This window comes from Nerophis lumbriciformis, linkage group LG09 (assembly GCF_033978685.3).
Source record: "Nerophis lumbriciformis linkage group LG09, RoL_Nlum_v2.1, whole genome shotgun sequence".
In the NCBI taxonomy this organism is placed as follows: domain Eukaryota; kingdom Metazoa; phylum Chordata; class Actinopteri; order Syngnathiformes; family Syngnathidae; genus Nerophis; species Nerophis lumbriciformis.
Genome location: NC_084556.2, coordinates 2981489 through 2995812, shown reverse-complemented (window position 1 = coordinate 2995812; position 14324 = coordinate 2981489). Strand labels below are relative to the sequence as shown.

Below are 14324 nucleotides of genomic sequence, written 5' to 3'. Positions count from 1 at the left end.
TTTTTTTGTTTGTAATTGGTTTTTAATCTTCATTATTTACTTCAAGTTATTACAGTATGTCTCTATATACATATTGTTTTTAATCAATTTTGGCCAAAGGGGGCGCACATCGGAGACCTCCAAAGTCGTAATTTTACTCGACAAAAGTCACGATTTTATAAAGAAAACTTAAACATTTCGGCAATATTATTGTAATAATCGGAATTTTACTTGGCGAAATTATGACAAAAATCATAATTCGTCACAAAAAATGTCACAATTTTACAAGAACAACAAAAAAATTGGCAATATTGTGATACAAGTCAGAATTTTATATGTCAAATGTCACCATTTTGCAGTAGAAAGTAATAATTTTACATAAAAAAGTAATAATTTTACAAGAAAATATTGCAATATTACAGAAACAGAAAGAATGTGAGAAATTGTTCCCAATTTTATAAAAAAACAACAACCAGTTGACATGTTGTGAAAAAAGACTGTTTTTAGTTAATTTTTTATTTTTTTAAATTTTTTTGTTTGTAATTGGTTTTTAATCTTCATTATTTACTTCAAGTTATTACAGTATGTCTCTATATACCTATTGTTTTTAATTAATTTTGGCCAAAGGGGGTGCACATCGGAGACCTCCAAAGTCGTAATTTTACTCGACAAAAGTCACGATTTTATAAGAAAACTTAAACATTTCGGCAATATTATTGTAATAATCGGAATTTTACTTGGCGAAATTATGACAAAAATCATAATTCGTCACAAAAAATGTCACAATTTTACAAGAACAACAACAAAATTGGCAATATTGTGATACAAGTCAGAATTTTATATGACAAATGTCACCATTTTGCAGTAGAAAGTAATAATTTTACATGAAAAAGTAATAATTTTACAAGAAAATATTGCAATATTACAGAAACAGAAAGAATGTGAGAAATTGTTCCCAATTTTATAAAAAAAAAAAAACATTTGACATATTGTGAAAAAAGACTGTTTTTAGTTAATTTTTTATTTTTTTTATTTTTTTTGTTTGTAATTGGTTTTTAATCTTCATTATTTACTTCAAGTTATTACAGTATGTCTCTATATACATATTGTTTTTAATCAATTTTGGCCAAAGGGGGCGCACATCGGAGACCTCCAAAGTCGTAATTTTACTCGACAAAAGTCACGATTTTATAAAGAAAACTTAAACATTTCGGCAATATTATTGTAATAATCGGAATTTTACTTGGCGGAATTATGACAAAAATCATAATTCGTCACAAAAAATGTCACAATTTTACAAGAACAACAAAAAAATTGGCAATATTGTGATACAAGTCAGAATTTTATATGTCAAATGTCACCATTTTGCAGTAGAAAGTAATAATTTTACATAAAAAAGTAATAATTTTACAAGAAAATATTGCAATATTACAGAAACAGAAAGAATGTGAGAAATTGTTCCCAATTTTATAAAAAAACAACAACCAGTTGACATGTTGTGAAAAAAGACTGTTTTTAGTTAATTTTTTATTTTTTTAAATTTTTTTGTTTGTAATTGGTTTTTAATCTTCATTATTTACTTCAAGTTATTACAGTATGTCTCTATATACCTATTGTTTTTAATTAATTTTGGCCAAAGGGGGCGCACATCGGAGACCTCCAAAGTCGTAATTTTACTCGACAAAAGTCACGATTTTATAAGAAAACTTAAACATTTCGGCAATATTATTGTAATAATCGGAATTTTACTTGGCGAAATTATGACAAAAATCATAATTCGTCACAAAAAATGTCACAATTTTACAAGAACAACAACAAAATTGGCAATATTGTGATACAAGTCAGAATTTTATATGACAAATGTCACCATTTTGCAGTAGAAAGTAATAATTTTACATGAAAAAGTAATAATTTTACAAGAAAATATTGCAATATTACAGAAACAGAAAGAATGTGAGAAATTGTTCCCAATTTTATAAAAAAAAAAAAAACAGTTGACATGTTGTGAAAAAAGACTGTTTTTAGTTAATTTTTTATTTTTTTAAATTTGTTTGTTTGTAAATGGTTTTTAATCTTCATTATTTACTTCAAGTTATTACAGTATGTCTCTATATACATATTGTTTTTAATTAATTTTGGCCAAAGGGGGTGCACATCGGAGACCTCCAAAGTCGTAATTTTACTCGACAAAAGTCACGATTTTATAAGAAAACTTAAACATTTCGGCAATATTATTGTAATAATCGGAATTTTACTTGGCGGAATTATGACAAAAATCATAATTCGTCACAAAAAATGTCACAATTTTACAAGCACAACAAAAAAAATTGGCAATATTGTGATACAAGTCAGAATTTTATATGTCAAATGTCACCATTTTGCAGTAGAAAGTAATAATTTTACATTAAAAAGTAATAATTTTACAAGAAAATATTGCAATATTACAGAAACAGAAAGAATGTGAGAAATTGTTCCCAATTTTATAAAAAAAACAACAACCAGTTGACATGTTGTGAAAAAAGACTGTTTTTAGTTAATTTTTTATTTTTTTAATTTTTTTTGTTTGTAATTGGTTTTTAATCTTCATTATTTACTTCAAGTTATTACAGTATGTCTCTATATACATATTGTTTTTAATTAATTTTGGCCAAAGGGGGCGCACATCGGAGACCTCCAAAGTCGTAATTTTACTCGACAAAAGTCACGATTTTATAAAGAAAACTTAAACATTTCGGCAATATTATTGTAATAATCGGAATTTTACTTGGCGGAATTATGACAAAAATCATAATTCGTCACAAAAAATGTCACAATTTTACAAGCACAACAAAAAAAATTGGCAATATTGTGATACAAGTCAGAATTTTATATGACAAATGTCACCATTTTGCAGTAGAAAGTAATAATTTTACATAAAAAAGTAATACTTTTACAAGAAAATATTGCAATATTACAGAAACAGAAAGAATGTGAGAAATTGTTCCCAATTTTATAAAATAAAAAAAAACAGTTGACATATTGTGAAAAAAGACTGTTTTTAGTTAATTTTTTATTTTTTTAAATTTGTTTGTTTGTAATTGGTTTTTAATCTTCATTATTTACTTCAAGTTATTACAGTATGTCTCTATATACATATTGTTTTTAATTAATTTTGGCCAAAGGGGGCGCACATCGGAGACCTCCAAAGTCGTAATTTTACTCGACAAAAGTCACGATTTTATAAAGAAAACTTAAACATTTCGGCAATATTATTGTAATAATCGGAATTTTACTTGGCGGAATTATGACAAAAATCATAATTCGTCACAAAAAATGTCACAATTTTACAAGCACAACAAAAAAATTGGCAATATTGTGATACAAGTCAGAATTTTATATGACAAATGTCACCATTTTGCAGTAGAAAGTAATAATTTTACATAAAAAAGTAATACTTTTACAAGAAAATATTGCAATATTACAGAAACAGAAAGAATGTGAGAAATTGTTCCCAATTTTATAAAAAAACAACAACCAGTTGACATGTTGTGAAAAAAGACTGTTTTTAGTTAATTTTTTATTTTTTTAAATTTGTTTGTTTGTAATTGGTTTTTAATCTTCATTATTTACTTCAAGTTATTACAGTATGTCTCTATATACATATTGTTTTTAATTAATTTTGGCCAAAGGGGGCGCACATCGGAGACCTCCAAAGTCGTAATTTTACTCGACAAAAGTCACGATTTTATAAAGAAAACTTAAACATTTCGGCAATATTATTGTAATAATCGGAATTTTACTTGGCGGAATTATGACAAAAATCATAATTCGTCACAAAATATGTCACAATTTTACAAGGACAACAACAAAATTGGCAATATTGTGATACAAGTCAGAATTTTATATGACAAATGTCACCATTTTGCAGTAGAAAGTAATAATTTTACATGAAAAAGTAATAATTTTACAAGAAAATATTGCAATATTACAGAAACAGAAAGAATGTGAGAAATTGTTCCCAATTTTATAAAAAAAAAAAAAAACAGTTGACATATTGTGAAAAAAGACTGTTTTTAGTTAATTTTTAATTTTTTTAATTTTTTTTGTTTGTAATTGGTTTTTAATCTTCATTATTTACTTCAAGTTATTACAGTATGTCTCTATATACATATTGTTTTTAATCAATTTTGGCCAAAGGGGGCGCACATCGGAGACCTCCAAAGTCGTAATTTTACTCGACAAAAGTCACGATTTTATAAAGAAAACTTAAACATTTCGGCAATATTATTGTAATAATCGGAATTTTACTTGGCGAAATTATGACAAAAATCATAATTCGTCACAAAAAATGTCACAATTTTACAAGAACAACAACAAAATTGGCAATATTGTGATACAAGTCAGAATTTTATATGACAAATGTCACCATTTTGCAGTAGAAAGTAATAATTTTACATAAAAAAGTAATACTTTTACAAGAAAATATTGCAATATTACAGAAACAGAAAGAATGTGAGAAATTGTTCCCAATTTTATAAAAAAAAACAAAAACAGTTGACATATTGTGAAAAAAGACTGTTTTTAGTTAATTTTTTATTTTTTTAAATTTGTTTGTTTGTAATTGGTTTTTAATCTTCATTATTTACTTCAAGTTATTACAGTATGTCTCTATATACATATTGTTTTTAATCAATTTTGGCCAAAGGGGGTGCACATCGGAGACCTCCAAAGTCGTAATTTTACTCGACAAAAGTCACGATTTTATAAGAAAGCTTAAACATTTCGGCAATATTATTGTAATAATCGGAATTTTACTTGGCGGAATTATGACAAAAATCATAATTCGTCACAAAAAATGTCACAATTTTACAAGCACAACAAAAAAAATTGGCAATATTGTGATACAAGTCAGAATTTTATATGACAAATGTCACCATTTTGCAGTAGAAAGTAATAATTTTACATAAAAAAGTAATAATTTTACAAGAAAATATTGCAATATTACAGAAACAGAAAGAATGTGAGAAATTGTTCCCAATTTTATAAAAAAAAAAACAACCAGTTGACATATTGTGAAAAAAGACTGTTTTTAGTTAATTTTTAATTTTTTTTAATTTTTTTGTTTGTAATTGGTTTTTAATCTTCATTATTTACTTCAAGTTATTACAGTATGTCTCTATATACATATTGTTTTTAATCAATTTTGGCCAAAGGGGGTGCACATCGGAGACCTCCAAAGTCGTAATTTTACTCGACAAAAGTCACGATTTTATAAGAAAACTTAAACATTTCGGCAATATTATTGTAATAATCGGAATTTTACTTGGCGGAATTATGACAAAAATCATAATTCGTCACAAAAAATGTCACAATTTTACAAGCACAACAAAAAAAATTGGCAATATTGTGATACAAGTCAGAATTTTATATGACAAATGTCACCATTTTGCAGTAGAAAGTAATAATTTTACATGAAAAAGTAATAATTTTACAAGAAAATATTGCAATATTACAGAAACAGAAAGAATGTGAGAAATTGTTCCCAATTTTATAAAAAAAAAAAACAACCAGTTGACATGTTGTGAAAAAAGACTGTTTTTAGTTAATTTTTTATTTTTTTAAATTTGTTTGTTTGTAATTGGTTTTTAATCTTCATTATTTACTTCAAGTTATTACAGTATGTCTCTATATACATATTGTTTTTAATCAATTTTGGCCAAAGGGGGTGCACATCGGAGACCTCCAAAGTCGTAATTTTACTCGACAAAAGTCACGATTTTATAAAGAAAACTTAAACATTTCGGCAATATTATTGTAATAATCGGAATTTTACTTGGCGGAATTATGACAAAAATCATAATTCGTCACAAAAAATGTCACAATTTTACAAGCACAACAAAAAAAATTGGCAATATTGTGATACAAGTCAGAATTTTATATGTCAAATGTCACCATTTTGCAGTAGAAAGTAATAATTTTACATAAAAAAGTAATAATTTTACAAGAAAATATTGCAATATTACAGAAACAGAAAGAATGTGAGAAATTGTTCCCAATTTTATAAAAAAAAAACAACCAGTTGACATGTTGTGAAAAAAGACTGTTTTTAGTTAATTTTTTATTTTTTTAAAAATTTTTGTTTGTAATTGGTTTTTAATCTTCATTATTTACTTCAAGTTATTACAGTATGTCTCTATATACATATTGTTTTTAATCAATTTTGGCCAAAGGGGGCGCACATCGGAGACCTCCAAAGTCGTAATTTTACTCGACAAAAGTCACGATTTTATAAGAAAACTTAAACATTTCGGCAATATTATTGTAATAATCGGAATTTTACTTGGCGAAATTATGACAAAAATCATAATTCGCCACAAAAAATGTCACAATTTTACAAGAACAACAAAATTGGCAATATTGTGATACAAGTCAGAATTTTATATGACAAATGTCACCATTTTGCAGTAGAAAGTAATAATTTTACATAAAAAAGTAATACTTTTACAAGAAAATATTGCAATATTACAGAAACAGAAAGAATGTGAGAAATTGTTCCCAATTTTATAAAAAAAAAAAAAAACAGTTGACATATTGTGAAAAAAGACTGTTTTTAGTTAATTTTTTATTTTTTTAAATTTGTTTGTTTGTAATTGGTTTTTAATCTTCATTATTTACTTCAAGTTATTACAGTATGTCTCTATATACATATTGTTTTTAATTAATTTTGGCCAAAGGGGGCGCACATCGGAGACCTCCAAAGTCGTAATTTTACTCGACAAAAGTCACGATTTTATAAGAAAACTTGAACATTTCGGCAATATTATTGTAATAATCGGAATTTTACTTGGCGAAATTATGACAAAAATCATAATTCGCCACAAAAAATGTCACAATTTTACAAGAACAACAAAATTGGCAATATTGTGATACAAGTCAGAATTTTATATGACAAATGTCACCATTTTGCAGTAGAAAGTAATAATTTTACATAAAAAAGTAATACTTTTACAAGAAAATATTGCAATATTACAGAAACAGAAAGAATGTGAGAAATTGTTCCCAATTTTATAAAAAAAAAACAACCAGTTGACATGTTGTGAAAAAAGACTGTTTTTAGTTAATTCTTTATTTTTTTAAATTTTTTTTGTTTGTAATTGGTTTTTAATCTTCATTATTTACTTCAAGTTATTACAGTATGTCTCTATATACCTATTGTTTTTAATCAATTTTGGCCAAAGGGGGCGCACATCGGAGACCTCCAAAGTCGTAATTTTACTCGACAAAAGTCACGATTTTATAAGAAAACTTAAACATTTCGGCAATATTATTGTAATAATCGGAATTTTACTTGGTGAAATTATGACAAAAATCATAATTCGTCACAAAAAATGTCACAATTTTACAAGAACAACAAAAAAATTGGCAATATTGTGATACAAGTCCGAATTTTATATGTCAAATGTCACCATTTTGCAGTAGAAAGTAATAATTTTACATAAAAAAGTAATACTTTTACAAGAAAATATTGCAATATTACAGAAACAGAAAGAATGTGAGAAATTGTTCCCAATTTTATAAAAAAAAAAAAAAACAGTTGACATATTGTGAAAAAAGACTGTTTTTAGTTAATTTTTTATTTTTTTAAATTTTTTTGTTTGTAATTGGTTTTTAATCTTCATTATTTACTTCAAGTTATTACAGTATGTCTCTATATACATATTGTTTTTAATCAATTTTGGCCAAAGGGGGCGCACATCGGAGACCTCCAAAGTCGTAATTTTACTCGACAAAAGTCACGATTTTATAAAGAAAACTTAAACATTTCGGCAATATTATTGTAATAATCGGAATTTTACTTGGCGGAATTATGACAAAAATCATAATTCGTCACAAAAAATGTCACAATTTTACAAGCACAACAAAAAAAATTGGCAATATTGTGATACAAGTCAGAATTTTATATGACAAATGTCACCATTTTGCAGTAGAAAGTAATAATTTTACATAAAAAAGTAATAATTTTACAAGAAAATATTGCAATATTACAGAAACAGAAAGAATGTGAGAAATTGTTCCCAATTTTATAAAAAAAACAACAACCAGTTGACATGTTGTGAAAAAAGACTGTTTTTAGTTAATTTTTTATTTTTTTAAATTTTTTTGTTTGTAATTGGTTTTTAATCTTCATTATTTACTTCAAGTTATTACAGTATGTCTCTATATACATATTGTTTTTAATCAATTTTGGCCAAAGGGGGTGCACAACGGAGACCTCCAAAGTCGTAATTTTACTCGACAAAAGTCACGATTTTATAAGAAAACTTAAACATTTCGGCAATATTATTGTAATAATCGGAATTTTACTTGGCGGAATTATGACAAAAATCATAATTCGTCACAAAAAATGTCACAATTTTACAAGAACAACCAAAAAATTGGCAATATTGTGATACAAGTCCGAATTTTATATGTCAAATGTCACCATTTTGCAGTAGAAAGTAATAATTTTACATAAAAAAGTAATACTTTTACAAGAAAATATTGCAATATTACAGAAACAGAAAGAATGTGATAAATTGTTCCCAATTTTATAAAAAAAAAAAAAAAACAGTTGACATATTGTGAAAAAAGACTGTTTTTAGTTAATTTTTAATTTTTTTAATTTTTTTTGTTTGTAATTGGTTTTTAATCTTCATTATTTACTTCAAGTTATTACAGTATGTCTCTATATACCTATTGTTTTTAATTAATTTTGGCCAAAGGGGGTGCACATCGGAGACCTCCAAAGTCGTAATTTTACTCGACAAAAGTCACAACTTTATAAGAAAACTTAAAACATTTCAGCAATATTATAGTAATAATCGGAATTTTACTTGGCGGAATTATGACAAAAATCATAATTCGTCACAAAAAATGTCACAATTTTACAAGAACAACAACAAAATTGGCAATATTGTGATACAAGTCAGAATTTTATATGACAAATGTCACCATTTTGCAGTAGAAAGTAATAATTTTACATAAAAAAGTAATACTTTTACAAGAAAATATTGCAATATTACAGAAACAGAAAGAATGTGAGAAATTGTTCCCAATTTTATAAAAAGAAAAAAAACAGTTGACATATTGTGAAAAAAGACTGTTTTTAGTTAATTTTTTATTTTTTTAAATTTGTTTGTTTGTAATTGGTTTTTAATCTTCATTATTTACTTCAAGTTATTACAGTATGTCTCTATATACATATTGTTTTTAATCAATTTTGGCCAAAGGGGGCGCACATCGGAGACCTCCAAAGTCGTAATTTTACTCGACAAAAGTCACGATTTTATAAAGAAAACTTAATCATTTCGGCAATATTATTGTAATAATCGGAATTTTACTTGGCGGAATTATGACAAAAATCATAATTCGTCACAAAAAATGTCACAATTTTACAAGCACAACAAAAAAATTGGCAATATTGTGATACAAGTCAGAATTTTATATGACAAATGTCACCATTTTGCAGTAGAAAGTAATAATTTTACATAAAAAAAGTAATACTTTTACAAGAAAATATTGCAATATTACAGAAACAGAAAGAATGTGAGAAATTGTTCCCAATTTTATAAAAAAAAAACAACCAGTTGACATGTTGTGAAAAAAGACTGTTTTTAGTTAATTTTTTATTTTTTTAATTTTTTTTGTTTGTAATTGGTTTTTAATCTTCATTATTTACTTCAAGTTATTACAGTATGTCTCTATATACATATTGTTTTTAATTAATTTTGGCCAAAGGGGGTGCACATCGGAGACCTCCAAAGTCGTAATTTTACTCGACAAAAGTCACGATTTTATAAGAAAACTTAAACATTTCGGCAATATTATTGTAATAATCGGAATTTTACTTGGCGAAATTATGACAAAAATCATAATTCGTCACAAAAAATGTCACAATTTTACAAGAACAACAACAAAATTGGCAATATTGTGATACAAGTCCGAATTTTATATGACAAATGTCACCATTTTGCAGTAGAAAGTAATAATTTTACATGAAAAAGTAATAATTTTACAAGAAAATATTGCAATATTACAGAAACAGAAAGAATGTGAGAAATTGTTCCCAATTTTATAAAAAAAAAAAAACAGTTGACATATTGTGAAAAAAGACTGTTTTTAGTTAATTTTTTATTTTTTTAAATTTGTTTGTTTGTAATTGGTTTTTAATCTTCATTATTTACTTCAAGTTATTACAGTATGTCTCTATATACATATTGTTTTTAATTAATTTTGGCCAAAGGGGGTGCACATCGGAGACCTCCAAAGTCGTAATTTTACTCGACAAAAGTCACGATTTTATAAAGAAAACTTAAACATTTCGGCAATATTATTGTAATAATCGGAATTTTACTTGGCGGAATTATGACAAAAATCATAATTCGTCACAAAAAATGTCACAATTTTACAAGCACAACAAAAAAATTGGCAATATTGTGATACAAGTCAGAATTTTATATGACAAATGTCACCATTTTGCAGTAGAAAGTAATAATTTTACATAAAAAAAGTAATACTTTTACAAGAAAATATTGCAATATTACAGAAACAGAAAGAATGTGAGAAATTGTTCCCAATTTTATAAAAAAAAAACAACCAGTTGACATGTTGTGAAAAAAGACTGTTTTTAGTTAATTTTTTATTTTTTTAATTTTTTTTGTTTGTAATTGGTTTTTAATCTTCATTATTTACTTCAAGTTATTACAGTATGTCTCTATATACATATTGTTTTTAATTAATTTTGGCCAAAGGGGGTGCACATCGGAGACCTCCAAAGTCGTAATTTTACTCGACAAAAGTCACGATTTTATAAGAAAACTTAAACATTTCGGCAATATTATTGTAATAATCGGAATTTTACTTGGCGAAATTATGACAAAAATCATAATTCGTCACAAAAAATGTCACAATTTTACAAGAACAACAACAAAATTGGCAATATTGTGATACAAGTCCGAATTTTATATGACAAATGTCACCATTTTGCAGTAGAAAGTAATAATTTTACATGAAAAAGTAATAATTTTACAAGAAAATATTGCAATATTACAGAAACAGAAAGAATGTGAGAAATTGTTCCCAATTTTATAAAAAAAAAAAAACAGTTGACATATTGTGAAAAAAGACTGTTTTTAGTTAATTTTTTATTTTTTTAAATTTGTTTGTTTGTAATTGGTTTTTAATCTTCATTATTTACTTCAAGTTATTACAGTATGTCTCTATATACATATTGTTTTTAATTAATTTTGGCCAAAGGGGGTGCACATCGGAGACCTCCAAAGTCGTAATTTTACTCGACAAAAGTCACGATTTTATAAAGAAAACTTAAACATTTCGGCAATATTATTGTAATAATCGGAATTTTACTTGGCGAAATTATGACAAAAATCATAATTCGTCACAAAAAATGTCACAATTTTACAAGAACAACAAAAAAATTGGCAATATTGTGATACAAGTCCGAATTTTATATGTCAAATGTCACCATTTTGCAGTAGAAAGTAATAATTTTACATAAAAAAGTAATACTTTTACAAGAAAATATTGCAATATTACAGAAACAGAAAGAATGTGAGAAATTGTTCCCAATTTTATAAAAAAAAAAAAAACAGTTGACATATTGTGAAAAAAGACTGTTTTTAGTTAATTTTTTATTTTTTTTAAATTTGTTTGTTTGTAATTGGTTTTTAATCTTCATTATTTACTTCAGGTTATTACAGTATGTCTCTATATACATATTGTTTTTAATCAATTTTGGCCAAAGGGGGCGCACATCGGAGACCTCCAAAGTCGTAATTTTACTCGACAAAAGTCACGATTTTATAAAGAAAACTTAAACATTTCGGCACTATTATAGTAATAATCGGAATTTTACTTGGCGGAATTATGACAAAAATCATAATTCGTCACAAAAAATGTCACAATTTTACAAGCACAACAAAAAAAATTGGCAATATTGTGATACAAGTCAGAATTTTATATGTCAAATGTCACCATTTTGCAGTAGAAAGTAATAATTTTACATAAAAAAGTAATACTTTTACAAGAAAATATTGCAATATTACAGAAACAGAAAGAATGTGAGAAATTGTTCCCAATTTTATAAAAAAAAAAAAACAACCAGTTGACATGTTGTGAAAAAAGACTGTTTTTAGTTAATTTTTTATTTTTTTAAATTTGTTTGTTTGTAATTGGTTTTTAATCTTCATTATTTACTTCAAGTTATTACAGTATGTCTCTATATACATATTGTTTTTAATTAATTTTGGCCAAAGGGGGCGCACATCGGAGACCTCCAAAGTCGTAATTTTACTCGACAAAAGTCACGATTTTATAAAGAAAACTTAAACATTTCGGCAATATTATTGTAATAATCGGAATTTTACTTGGCGAAATTATGACAAAAATCATAATTCGTCACAAAAAATGTCACAATTTTACAAGCACAACAAAAAAAATTGGCAATATTGTGATACAAGTCAGAATTTTATATGACAAATGTCACCATTTTGCAGTAGAAAGTAATAATTTTACATGAAAAAGTAATAATTTTACAAGAAAATATTGCAATATTACAGAAACAGAAAGAATGTGAGAAATTGTTCCCAATTTTATAAGAAAAAAGTCAACATATTGTGAAAATAAAGAATGCTTTTAGTTAATTTTTTGTTTGTAATTGGTTTTTAATCTTCATTATTTACTTCAAGTTATTACAGTATATCTCTATATACATATTTATTTTGTTTTTTTAAATTTTGGCCAAAGGGGGCGCATTTACATTTCTTACACACACTTGTTATTACATATGTGGGCCAGAGGGGGAGCACTTTTAAAACCGACACACAGTCAATTTGAAAAATCCGTCCTTTTTGGGACCACCCTAATTTTGATAGATTTTACCACCAGGGGTGCAAATGAGACATTCTCTATTAAATGCAATGGTTTTTTGTATTGGGACCATGATTTATCTCCTAACTTGTTCACCAGTCCTCATATGGAAGGTACTTTTCCTTGTTGATGTCTCAAGAAGGGTAGAAATACAAGAGCACACACAAACACTCACACACACACACAAGATATGAATCAGTTATTATCAATGATTCATCAACAAATTAAACGTCAGTCATCAATAATTAATCAATTATTTATCAATCATTCGTTATTCACAATGCACACACACACATTTTTGTATTTGTTACCTTCTTGAGACCTCCGAAAAATGCCTCCCTCTTTATGACCACCCTTTCTAGATATATAAAGATTTGTATTTACAACATTAATAATATATACATACTATGCAAATGTAAAAAAGTTTGTTGCGAAAAATGAGTTGGAATTTCACAAGAAAAAGGTCACAATTTGGCAGTATTATAATAAAAGTCGGCATTTTACTCAACGCAAGTCCAAATTTTACAAGAAAAACTGAACATTTGTGCAATATTATGATCAATGTTGGACGTTTACTGAATAACAGTCGCAATTTTACAAGAAATTCTGACAATTTTATGAAAAGTCGTAATTTTACTTGACAAAAGTCACAATTTTATAAGAAAACTTAAACATTTCGGCAATATTATTGTAATAATCGGAATTTTACTTGGCAAAATTATGACAAAAATCACAATTTGTCACAAAAAAATGTCACAATTTCACAAGAACAACAAACAAATTGGCAATATTGTGATACAAGTCAGAATGTTATATGACAAATGTCACCATTTTGCAGGAAAAAATAATAATTTGACATAAAAAAGTAATACCTTTACAAGAAAATATTGCAATTTTACAGAAACGGAAAGAATGTGAGAAATTGTTCCCAATTTTATAAAAAAAAAAAAAAAAAGTCGACATTTTGTAAAAAAAAAGACTGTTCATGTTAAATTTTTTGAATGTTTTTGTTTGTAATTTGTTTTTAATCGTCATTATTTACTTGAAGTTATTACAGTATGTCTCTACATACATATATATATATATATACGGTCCCTGACACAAGGCTGAAGCTTAGAGTTGACAGAGCTTTCGCCGTTGCTGCTCCCAAGCTCTGGAACGACCTACCCCTGAGTGTTAGACAAGCCTCCTCTCTTCCTGTTTTTAAATCTCTCTTAAAAACATACTTTTATTCCATGGCTTTTAACACTGAGTGATATCCATCCTGCAATGGCGCCCCATAATACACCTGCTGTGATCCTGTTTTTATGTTTTTATTAATTCTATTTTAATTATTTATTTTTTATCGTGTTCTGTTTGTGTTGTGTTGTGTTTGCTCGGTACTCGTTTTATCTTTTAACCTGCTCATTGTACAGCACTTTGGCTACCCCTGTGGTAAA

At 26.5% G+C, this 14324-nt stretch overlaps 1 protein-coding gene across 2 annotated transcripts in view; it reads left to right on the top strand.

Moving 5' to 3' along the window:
- The window catches only part of LOC133607174 (platelet-derived growth factor receptor beta-like), a 101074-nt gene that overhangs the window by 73127 nt on the left and 13623 nt on the right, over nucleotides 1–14324 (top strand). The gene's annotated exons all lie outside the window — the stretch shown is intronic.